The sequence below is a fragment of the Microcaecilia unicolor genome, chromosome 7 (genome assembly GCF_901765095.1).
Source record: "Microcaecilia unicolor chromosome 7, aMicUni1.1, whole genome shotgun sequence".
Lineage (NCBI taxonomy): Eukaryota > Metazoa > Chordata > Amphibia > Gymnophiona > Siphonopidae > Microcaecilia > Microcaecilia unicolor.
The window spans coordinates 306,108,882-306,121,687 of NC_044037.1; positions in this window are offsets into that span (position 1 = coordinate 306,108,882).

Consider the following 12,806-nt stretch of genomic DNA (forward strand, 5'->3'; position numbering starts at 1 on the left):
TGGCTCAGTGTTGTCACCCCTTCTATTTAATGTGTATTTGAACCTGCTGATATCAATTGTCGAGGCTTCTGGGTTCGTTATTTGTTATTTATTTGTTTATATTTTTACACTGCAGATCCTGATTCACTCCCTGTGGTTAACAATACAATGAAAAATAATTTACAAAACAGTTAACATCATAGACCCAATACACCCCTCCCACCCACATTTAACCACGAGCATTGTTCAAACAAAACTCTTTTCAAATTCCTCTTAAACAAACCAAATCAGTTTCACAACAAAGATCCTTATGAAGGGCAATCCACAACGGATTCACCCTTACTGAGAAAGCACTTGTCCTGGTACTTCCTTTACAGTAGGAATGTACATAAGTTGTGCCCCCCCGAGACCTAGCCTATAAATAGTCTGGAAACTCCTGAAACCCAGCCTTAAACACCAACATCAATAATTTAAAATGAATACAGTATTGCACAGATAACCAGTGCCACTTAGCTAATTACAGGCATAATATGATCAAACTTCAATAATCCCTCCACAATATAAACTGTTGTATTCTGAACCAAGCGTAATTGCTGCATCTCCCTCTGTGGAAACCCCAACACAAAAGTGTTGCAGTCGTCCAGAAGGAGTAATATTAATGTAAGTCAATCAACCTGCACTACATAAGGTTGTAGCTGATGAAACGTTCTCAAAACAAAAAAGAACCCTGTACAAATCTGTTCAACATCAGAGTCCGTTCACGCTTCCAAATTCCATCCCAATTGCTGAAACTCACCCTTTTCACCATTGTTTCAATCAAGAAAATCGGGGGGGGGGGGGGGGGGGGGGGGGGGGGGAGATATATCAAATAACGAAGCCAAAGCAAAGTTTTTTTCCATATTCAATTTCAACTGTAAATTTGCAAACCATCCCCAAACCAAAGTTTTTCCTTCACAACTCTATCCACAGATGTACCCTGCAGAAATGGTAGCGATAGTTGAATGTTATCGACATATATATAAAATTTAATCCCTGACCAAGGGAATAAGATACAGATGTCTGGAAAAACTTAATCTCCCATCTGAACATACTGGCTCCTACTTTAAAACATATTAAAACCGTCTTACACCACCCCTCCCCCCGCCAGTTCCCAATTGAGCTGGGTTCTGCAATTGCAGAACAAGACTTACATGTTACACATTGCACTAACATCTACTATGACAACACCACTATGACCAACCACTACGCAATCATCTATAAATATCATTAAAAACCAATGTAAGAAAAGCTTAAGTACTATGAAATTCACCGAACCCGGATTGATGATCATCAAATATTTGCAGTTTGAATAAAATCTAATAACGGACTTGCCACAACCTTTTCAATGAACTTACTACTACTACTATTTAGCATTTCTATAGCGCTACAAGGCATACGCAGTGCTGCACAAACATAGAAGAAAGACAGTCCCTGCTCAAAGAGCTTACAATCTAATAGACAAAAAATAAATAAAGTAAGCAAATCAAATCAAATCAATTAATGTGAACGGAAGGAAGAGAGGAGGGTAGGTGGAGGTGAGTGGTTACAAGTGGTTATGAGTCAAAGCAATGTTAAAGAGGTGGGCTTTCAGTCTAGATTTAAAGGTGGCCAAGGATGGGGCAAGACGTAGGGGCTCAGGAAGTTTATTCCAGGCGTAGGGTGCAGCGAGACAGAAGGCGCGAAGTCTGGAGTTGGCAGTAGTGGAGAAGGGAACAGATAAGAAGGATTTATCCATGGAGCGGAGTGCACGGGAAGGGGTGTAGGGAAGGACGAGTGTGGAGAGATACTGGGGAGCAGCAGAGTGAGTACATTTATAGGTTAGTAGAAGAAGTTTGAACAGGATGCGAAAACGGATAGGGAGCCAGAAAGGGTAGATGATCCATGAAAGGTGATGGTTATCAACCTGCTTCTCAAGCGTATTCTTTTTAAGGAAAGGCAAAAGGGAATAACTTAAGAACATAAGACTAGTCATATAGGGTCAGATCAGTGATACATCTAGCCCAGTATCCTGCTTCCAACAGGCCGATTCAGGTCACAAGAACCTGGCAGAATCCTAAATAGTAGCAAGATTAATGCTACTGACCCAAGGAAGAGTTGAGTACTATCACACAAAAACATCAAAAACATGCAGTCTATTTGTATAAATGTGGTAAATCAATACTAATACTGAAGAACACTAGTTACTAACAATGTTATCCAAGAATTGGAACTTGTTTAATTGTTTAAAAGGAGAAAGATGTTGCGTTCTCGAGGGCCTTGGCATTCTGTCAGGTCCTCGAGGCAGGACTGGAGTTTGTGAGCCCTTGGGTCACTGCCGAGGAGCGGCAGCGGCAGGCAAGACCACCTCGGGACTGGAACAGAAGAGCAGTACTGGAACTCTGGACTGGAGTAGTACAAGGCAGGCAACTAGAACAGACGAAACAGGAACAGCGTCACCTGCACTTAACCACCGTTCCTCCGGAGTTGAGCTCCGAAGTGCAGGTGGCCGGCAGGACTTGCAGGTTAAGGCAGGAACTGAAGATCCAGAGGACCCACCCTGGGTCTGGGATACACGAGGGCAACAGGGCATGGAACTAGACTCAGACAGTGTGCTGCTGCACAACCACTAGCAAGACCCAGAAGACAGACCAAGGAACACAAGGCGTACAGAAGCTAGCAGGAGCAAGGACTAGGGCAGCAACACACTAGGCAGAACGGGGATCCGGGAATACCCACAGGGTAAACCCTCTAGCTAGGTGGAGACAGGATACAGGAATAATCACCAAGGAAAACACACTAGCCAGACAGATACAGGATTCAGGATATACCCTCAGGATATACAAGCAGGGTAGGCACACAGGCTAGGCAAGGCAGGGTTCAGGGTAAAGACAGCAAACCCAGAATAACAGGCCAAGGGTCTTGGGCAGGCAGCACAGCAAACAGAGTAACCAGGAAGAACAGGCCAAGGGTCTGAAGCCACAGCCGTTCCACACACTGACTGGGGAACTCACAAAGGCTGAGGCTTTGCATACAGACAGAGAACAAACCCGGACAAAGACTTCACCCCAACCCAGGGTAAGCCAGGAACAGAGGCTTCACCCCAACACAGGGTAAGCCTGGAGCAGAGGCTTCACCCCAAACACAGGGTAAGCCAGGAAGGACCCGCAGTCCACAGACAGACAGTGGCAGGGAAGACCCCCCCCCCCCCCCAAGGAAGGACAACAGAGACACAGACACAGAAAGAAACTGGGCTGGAATCCAGAAAGAGGCTAAGCAGTAGTGCAGCAGACACTTACTAAACTGACCTGGCCTAAGAGCATAACACTTATGCAAAGGCCCTGACTGCAAGCACAGCACTTCCTTATGAAGGCTCTCACTGATGAGTCACCAGCAGTAGGGCAGAAGCAGGAAGTACACAGACCCCAAAGAGAGGCTTGACACACATAGGAAGTGAGCCCACAGGAAAGACAAGCAGGAGCCATCTTGGAAGCTAGCACAGAGCCGGTGGCAGCCATCTTAGATGCTGGCTCCCTAGAGAGACATAGCCCACACAGGTGAGATCTATTGAAGCAATCAGGTTCATGCTGGAAGCAGCCAGCACACCAGGACAGAGACAAGACTAACACAAACACAGAGAGAAGCCAGCAGAGCTGCTGACCCCCAGAAAGAAGGTAAGGTGAGGGTGGTCACGGCCACAGACGTGACAAAAGATCCCTCAGAAACCACTCGGATTAAAAATCCTAGTTTTTTTTGTTTGTTACATTTGTACCCCACGCTTTCCCACTCATGGCAGGCTCAATGCGGCTTACATGGGGCAATGGAGGGTTAAGTGACTTGCCCAGAGTCACAAGGAGCTGCCTGTGCCTGAAGTGGGAATCGAACTCAGTTCCCCAGGACCAAAGTCCACCACCCTAACCACTAGGCCACTCCTCCACTGTTGCTACTATTTGAGATTCTACATGGAATGTTGCTATTCCACTAACAACATTCCATGTAGAAGTCGGCCCTTGCAGATCACCAATGCGGCCGCGCAGGCTTCTGCTTCTGTGAGTTTGACGTCCTGCACCTTAGGAGGGTTAAGTGACTTACCCAGAGTCACAAGGAGCTGCCTGTGCCTGAAGTGGGAATCAAACTCAGTTCCTCAGGACCAAAGTCCACCACCCTAACCACTAGGCCATTCCTCCACTGTGTAGCCAGCATTAGTTTAAGGCATTGGCTCATTTCTATCATAGGGATCAAAATTCCTCATTTAATATACTTTTTTTGTGCAATCTTTTACTGAGCATCACAGAGATTTTGTATATAAGCAAAACGAGATCAAAAGCACCAGCTTATAAAACAATACCTCACCACTGCTAAAATCTGTCCTTCCAAGGATATCCTGTCATCCCACAAAAAACCCAAACTCTTAACTGATGGCCTACGGGAAACTTGACAGTCTCAAACAAATGCTCAATTTCTTCCCAGATCATCTGATATGAAACATCCCTGATCTTGAGGTAGGCTTTCTGCTAGGAGACACAGAGAGGCAGGTTCCTTGTGTATCTCAATTGGGATGATTTGGGGAAGAAGTCATTAAGAAAAGGTGGTATATCAAATACCAATTAAACATTATATCAGGAAATGGGTTGCAGTGGATTATTATTATTTATTAGGATTTATTGCCTTTTTGAAGGAATTCACTTAAGGCGGTGTACGGTAAGAATAGATCAAACATGAGCAATGGGCAATTACAGCAGTAAAAATATTCGAAAACAATACAAAGTATGGCACGGTATACTAGCAATTTCAACATAATACGTAATAGAACATTATAATTGGTAGTGAAGGGTAAGGCAAAGTTGTAACATATAGATGGGTAAGAAAGTAGGAAGAATTAGAAAGTAAGGTGACTGATTTGAAGAAGATAGTTCCCTGCAGGGTTTAAAGAGTGATCTGAGAGAGGTGGATTGTTGGGATTGGTGTTTGTTTTTAATGCAAAATCAATACGGAATAAAGCTGCATCATAGCAGAAATGGTGACAGCCAATTGGGACACGGTTTGTATTTTGGAAACCTATCTTCAGAAATGTGGTGATGTAGTTGAGTGTCAATTATACCAAGCTGGATATTTTTGGTACATTTTATGAGAAGTTTGATGTTGACAAAGCCCCCTCTCAAATATCCCCCCGTGTCTTGAGAGTTTTCTTTCCTAAATGAATACTAGCTCTTCCCCATTAAGCCATGTCTGTCTGACAATTCTTTTAACAATAGCTTCCACCATTTTACCTGATACCAATGTTAGCTTGGATTGTCCCTAGAGCCTTATAACTGGCATTATATTGATTACCCTCCAGTCCTCAGGCAGGGTTTGGGCTGGGTTGAGTTCCTGTGCAACAGGTCCTGGAGACAGATTTTATAACACATCACACTGAGCCACCATTCAAATAATATTGTGGCTTTGTGCGTTTTATGGTGGGGTTGCTGCCATTTGCAATGGGATGATATGGTTTATTTATTTGTTACATTTGTACCCCACATTTTCCCACCTATTTGCAGGCTCAATGTGGCTTACATGGTGCTGGAGAGGTGTTGGTATGCTCCGGAGTAAACAGTTACAGTTACAAGGTTAAGTTGTGGTAGGAAAAGGTTCATGTGTTGGAACCACATGATGAAAGTCAAGAGTGGATGTGGTTGTTTGGTGATCATTACGAATTGTAGTGTTGTGGTGTCGTGAAATTCATGTATTTATGTTGTGTTGGGCGGGGGTATGCCTTTTGAAATAGGTGAGTTTTTAGTCTTTTCCTAAATTGGAGGTGATCGTACATCGTTTTCATGGCTTTTGGTAGAGCGTTCCACAGTGTACGCTGATGTAGGAAAAGCTGGATGCGTAAGTAGTTTTGTATTGCAGTTTCCTTTGCAGCTTGGAAAGTTGAGATTTAGATATTCACGAGCTGATGCAGTTGTGTGTTCTGGATGGTAGGTCGATCAAGTCTATCATATATCCCGATGCTTCGCCGTAGATGATTTTGTGAACCATAGTGCAAATTTTGAAGGCGATGCGTTCTTTGATTGGAAGCAAGTGTAGTGTTTCGCATAGGGGTGTTGCACTTTCAAATCATGTTTTTCCGAATATGAGTCTTGCCGCCGTGTTTTGATCAGTCTGAAGTTTCCTTATGATTTGTTCTTTGCATCCCACATAGATTCCATTGCAATAGTCAGCCTGGCTTAGCACCATCGATTGTATCAGGTTGCAAAATATTTCCCTTGGGAAGAATTGTTTCACACGTTTGAGTTTCCACGTTGTGAAGAACATTCTTTTTGTTGTGGATTTTACTTGGCTCTCTAGCGTTAGGTAGCGGTCCGTTACACCGAGGATTTTCAGGCTGAGACTGGGAGGGTGTGATCTGGGGTGCTGATAGTTGTGGGGTTGTCCATGCTGTATTGGGATGAGAGAATGAGTGTGTTTTTTCATTGTTGAGTTTAAATTGGAATGCCTTTGCCCAAGGTTGTCAGTCCCTGCTTTTATTATACCTAGAATTGACTTGTAACAGCTAGTACTGTGGCTTGACTAAGAAGCAACTCTACCCACGAGCTGATTCAGAGTATGGCTGCCCAGTTCATTTTAGGGAAGAGTTCTGACCATGCGACAATTTTTTTAAGAAGAAGAAAAAAAAAAAGAAAAAGCCTTGCAACTGGTGTAGCTAAGAGAAGTTATTGTGTGTACGTTTTTAGGTTTTTCACAGAAAGGCTCCAGAGTATTTATGTTCCAGGGAGGCAACTTTGATTGCCTCAGCAGGTACCGTTGCTGTTGCCAGGGCAGATGAGGCTTCAGTATGTGCACTGGAGTGGCGTTTGAATTTGCTGGTTCTTGCCTCTGAAATTCTTATTGAATTGGCCTTGCGAGTGGAAGAGGATTACTTGGCTTTCTGGAAAAGGGTGAAGGGATATCTCTTGGTGCAAGCCTTTGGTTATGGAGTTGATATTTCAATTGCCAGATTAGGGAGCTGGGGGAGGGAGTGTGATATCTATATTCCAGTTTGTGTCTCTTTATCCACTATATAAGTTTTCAGTGTTTGTATATTGTATCAGACTTTTTGGTGAGGTAAGAAATCAAATGGAAATAAATCCAATAGTTAAAAATGATTTTATTGGGTATTAAAAACCATTTAACATGTACTAGACCAGTGTTTCCGAGCTGGTCCCTGGAGTAGCCCCTAGCCACTCTGGTTTTCAGAATATCTGTAATGAATACAAGACAGATTTGTATGCACTGTCTCCCAGTCTCATGCAATGTGCATATTCACTGTGGCTTGTGTGTTCCAGAACCTCAGATGACTGTAGCCAGGAACAATTTTTATAACATGTTAGTTGCACCAGATTTGTTCATGTTTGAATGGAAATATTTTGCTTCTGTGCAGCTTAAAAATGTCAGACCAAAAATCCATTGAGTCCAACATTCCATCTCCAATAGTGTCCAATCTAGCTCATACAGAATAGACCCATTTGTTGCAATTCACACCCAGGGATGAGCGTTCCAAGGTCTACTTCACTAGTACTTGTTTATGGACTTCCCTTCTAGGAGCCTTCTCCAAGCCCCATTTAAAACGAACACGGTTAGATGTCTTGATCATATCCTCTGGCAATATATTTCACAGCCTGAGTAATTGAAAAAAATACTTCCTCTACTTTGTTTTAAATTTGCTGTTAGGCTTATGGAATGTCCCCTACTCTACTATAATCTGAAGGCATAAATAACCATTCCCTCGTTACCTGTTCCAAATAAATGTATACACAGCTGTCATATTCCCTCTCAGGCTTTTCGCCAAGTTGAAGAAGTCTAATCTGTTCAGACATGCTGCATAGGGGAACATAAGAACATGAGAGCTGCCCTACTAGGTCAGACAAGGGTCCATCTAGCCCAGTTTTCTTTACACCAGTGGCCAGTACAGGCCAGAAGTCCTGGGCAGGGTCCCAAAAGGTAGCAAGATTCCATTCTACTTAACCTCAGGAATAAGCAGTGGCTTTCCCCAGGTCTACCTTAATAACAGTTCATGGACTTTTCCTCCAGAAATATATCCAAGCCCTTTATAAACCCCACTACATTAACTGGTTTTTACCACTTGATCCAGCAATGAGTTCCAGACCTTAACTACAAGTTCAGTGAAAAAAATATTTTTCCTATTTGTTTTAAATGGAGGAGTAGCCTACTGGTTAGTGCAGTGGACTTTGATCCTGGGGAACCGAGTTCGATTCCCACTGCAACTGTCAATGTTTTAATTACTTTGAATATTTTCGTGCTATCTGCAAATCTGATCAATTCAATTGTTGTTTGGTCCTAGTACAGAATCCTGAAACACCCTTTTCCATTATGAAAGCTGACCATTTAATCCTACCTTTTACTTTCTTATATTTTAACCAGTGGATGATTCACAGTAAGACATCATCTCTTACCACAGGAAACTTTACTGTTACACATTATTTCTATTCCACAACAACCTATTTAATTCAGTGCAGATTACAATTTTAAGAGGCTGAACACAATATGTCTAAGAATTACATTAGCAGATTAAGAGAAAAAAACCCAAACAAAACAAAAAAACAACCCCTCAGCTATCTATAAAAGGTATTTCTTAAAAAAAAAAGTTTGTTGTACCCTATCATCACAATGGAACACTAGTTACCCTTTTTTTCTATCAAGTTTCTAATATATCTTATGTCAATATCCTTGTTTAATGCATACATTCTCTCTCCCACCTTAATTTTTAAACTTCTTGCACTTGCCAATAGCCATCTAAAGGTCTACTTTTTTTTCCCCCACAATGTTATCTACTAGCAGTTGCTTCAGGTAGTTTGGGATCAGGAGGAGCAATGGTCTGACAGCCATGGAAGACTGGTTCAAATCTCACTGTGGCTCCTTGTGATCTTCGGGGAAGCTCCATTGGCTCAGGTACAAACTTGGAATGTGAACCCTCCAGGGACAGGGAAATATCTACTGTATCTGAATGTAACTCACTGGGATTGGAGATTTGAAAGGGGGATTGTTAAATCCACAATCCCCCTTCCAAATCTCATCCTCATCATTTTAATTTCCTTTCATGAGAGCATCTGTTTTTGGGGAGTCCCTGTTCCAAACTGTGCACTCGAGTAAATGTCAGCTTTTCCCCTGGATTTAGTTTAAAAGCTGCAGAATCTCCCCTTTTATTGTTTGTTCCAGTACCAAGTTCGATTTGGGTGAAGCTTGGATTATTGTAATGTGCTGTCTCTTGGTCTGTCGCCAAGTACTTTTCACAAAGCTTTAACTGGCACAAAATACAGCAGCATGCCTATTAATGGGCTGCAAATTCAGATAAAGCAAAGTTACTTACCTGTAGCACATGTTCTCAGAGGACAGCAGGACAGGTATCCTGATATCTGGGTGATATCTTCCCAACAGAGTCCAGTGCAGGCCACTACCCAGCGCTCTAACTTTTAGATACTTTTGGCAGCACCCTCACTATGTATGTACGAGTGTCTTCCTGCCTGATGTTCGAGTGCAATAGTTGGGTAAGAATTCAACTCCTAGGAGAGGTGGGATGGTTGTAAGGATAGCTGTCCTGCTGTCCTCAGAGAACACCTGCTACAGGTAAGTAACTTCGCTTTCTCCGAGGACAAGCAGGACAATGATATCTTCATATTTGGAATCCCTAGCTACCAGGCTCACCAAAAACAACAAAAGTAGGAGAATAGTGTCTTGAAATGGTGAGACAAATCTGAACCAATCAACCACAAAGTAAAATGAAAACTGGTTGTGCAGGTGCAGCCTGGAACTGAATAAAATAGGCCCTAGGAGGGTGGAGTTGGATATTAGGCACCAAAAAATTCTGCAGGACTGTCTGCCCAAACCAACTGTCAAGTTGGGTATATTTATTTATTTGTTACATTTGCATCCCACATTTCCCCACTCATTTGTAGGCTCAATGTGGCTTACATAGTTCCGGAGAGGCAGTTGTGGACTCCGGTGTAGACAAATACAAAGTGATGTACGGGACGCTGTGGTTAAATAGTTAGATAAAGCTAATGTGGTGCAACAGAAGATATGTGTCCTGGTTGAACCGTGCATTAGTTAAGTTGTGTTGCAGAGATTGGGCATTTATGTTGGATCAGTGGGGTATGCCTTTTTAAACAGGTGAATTTTTAGGCCTTTCCGGAAGTTTAGGTGCCCATTCATGTTTTTCAAGGTTTTTGGTAAAGCGTTCCAGTTTTGTGCTAATGTAGGAAAAGCAGGACGCATATGTTGATTTGTATTTGAGTCCTTTACATCCTAGGAAGTGCAGATTTAGGTATGTTCTTGCTGATTTTGATGTGTTTCTCGTTGGTAGGTCGATCAAGTCAGACATGTATTCCAGAGCTAGACCATGGATTATTTTATGAACCAGTGAGCAGATTTTGAAGGTAATTCGTTCTTTGATTGGTAGCCGGTGCAGTTCTTCACAAAGGGGTTTCGCACTATCAAATCGGGTTTTTCCAAAGATAAGCCTAGCTGCCGTGTTCTGAGCAGTCTGCAGTTTCTTTACGATTTGTTCTTTGCATCCCGCATATATTCCATTGCATATATTCCGTTGCAGGGTATCCTGCTTGAGGCAATAATGAGATGTGATTGTGCGAACTGAAGACCACGTTGCAGCCTTGCAAATCTCCTCAATGGAGGCTGACCTCAAGTGGGCTACCAACGCAGCCATGATATTGGCTGTGACATGACACTCCAGTCAGCCCAGCCTGGGCATAAGTGAAGGAAATGCAATCTGTTAGGCAGCTGGAAAAAGGGCACTTACTGATGGCTGACCCCATCCTGTTTGGATCAAAAGGATGGGCATGCAGTTTTGGGAAGAACGTTGGTAGAACGATAGACTGATTAAGATGGAACTTCGACACTACCTTAGGAAGGAACTTACGATGTGTGCAGAGAACTACCATGTTAGGATTAAATTTAGTATAAGGCACATCAGCTACTAGGGCTTGGAACTCACTCTGCGAGCTGAAAAGACCTCCACCAAAAAACAACTTCAGCTGACAAGAATCTAGTGGCTCAAAAGGAGGATGACATTGAGCTCTCCAGACACTGTGGGAGGTTTGAGAGGAGGCTTTGTCAACATCAAACTTCTCATAAAGCGTACAACTAGAGGCTGTAGAGAGATGGGCTTGTCTTCCACATGAATATTGTAAGCACTAATCACAGAGAGGTGAAACTTTACAGAGTTGTTTTTTATACCAGACCTGGTCAGGATGAACAGTCAGATGTAGCAATGCTATCAGAAATTAGGGAGGCTTACAAACTGGGGAACACAATAATAAAGGGTGATTTAATTTTCACCGATATTGACTGGGTAAATGTAACATTAAGGCACGCTAGGGAGGTAAAATTCCTTGACGAAATCAAGGACTGTTTTATGGAGCAGCTGGTACAGGAGTCAACAAGAGAAGGAAAAATTCTAGACCTAGTACTTAGTGAAGCACATGACCTGGTGCAGGAGGTAATGGTGCTGGGGCCGCTTGATAACAGTGATCATAATATGATCAGATTTGATATCAGCTGTGGAATAAGTACACACAGGAAATCCAATACGTTAGCATTTAACTTTCAAAAAGGAGACTATGATAAAATGAGAAGAACAGTGAAAATAAAAAAAACGTAGAGGAGCAGCTGCAAAGGCCAAAAATTTACATCAGGCATGGAGCCCAAGCCAGTTATTTTCTATGTATTAAAAAAAGGAGGAAGGAAGGTCAAGTGACAGCCGGCATGGTTAAAAAGTGAGGTGAAGGAAGCTATTAGAGCTAAAAAGATAATCCTTCAGAAAATCTGGAGGCAAACACATAGTAAAAACTTTTATTAGGTTTATAAAAAGCAAGAAAGCAGCAAAAGAATCAGTTGGAACACTAGATGACCGAGCAGTAAAAGGTGCACTCAGTGATGACAAAGCCATAGCAGAGAGAATAAATGAACTCTTTGCTTTGGTCTTCACCGAGGAAGATTTGGGAGAGACACCGGTGCCAGAAATGGTATTCAAAGCTGTTGAGACAGAGAAACTGAATGAAATTTCTATAAACCTGGAAGATTTAACAGCATAATATGAGAAATTGAAGAGCAGCAAATCGACTGGACCAGATGGTATTCATCCCAGAATACTGATAGAATAGAAAAATGAACTTGCAGAACTATTGTTAGTAATATGTAATTTATCTATAAAATCAAGTACCGGAAGACTGGAGGGTGGGGCCAATGTAACGCTGATTTAAAAAAAAGGTTCCAGAGGTGATCTGGGAAATTATAGACCAGTGAGCCCGACGTCGGTGTTGGGCAAAATGGTAGAGAATACTATAAAGAACAAAGTTACAGTGCATATTTAAAAACATGGATTAACGAGACAAAGCCAACATGGATTTAGTGAAGGGAAATTTTACCTCACCAATCTACTATATTTCTTTGAAGGGGTGAACAAACACATATGGATAAAGGTGAGCCAGTCGATATTGTGTATCTAGATTTTCAAAAGGCATTTGACAAAGTACCTCAAGAAAGACTCTAGAGGAAACTGGATAGGAGGTAGTGTTCTATTGTGGATTAAAAAGTGGTTAAAAGATAGAAAACAGACAGTAGGGTTAAATGGTCAATATTCAGAATGGAGAAGGGTAGATAGTGGAGTTCCCCAGGGGTCTGTATTGGGACGGCTGCTTTTAAACATATTTATAAGTGATCTAGAGATGGGAATAACTAGTGAGGTAATTAAATTTGTTGACAACAACAAGTTATTCAAAGTTGTTAAATCACAAGAGGATTGTGCAGAATTACAA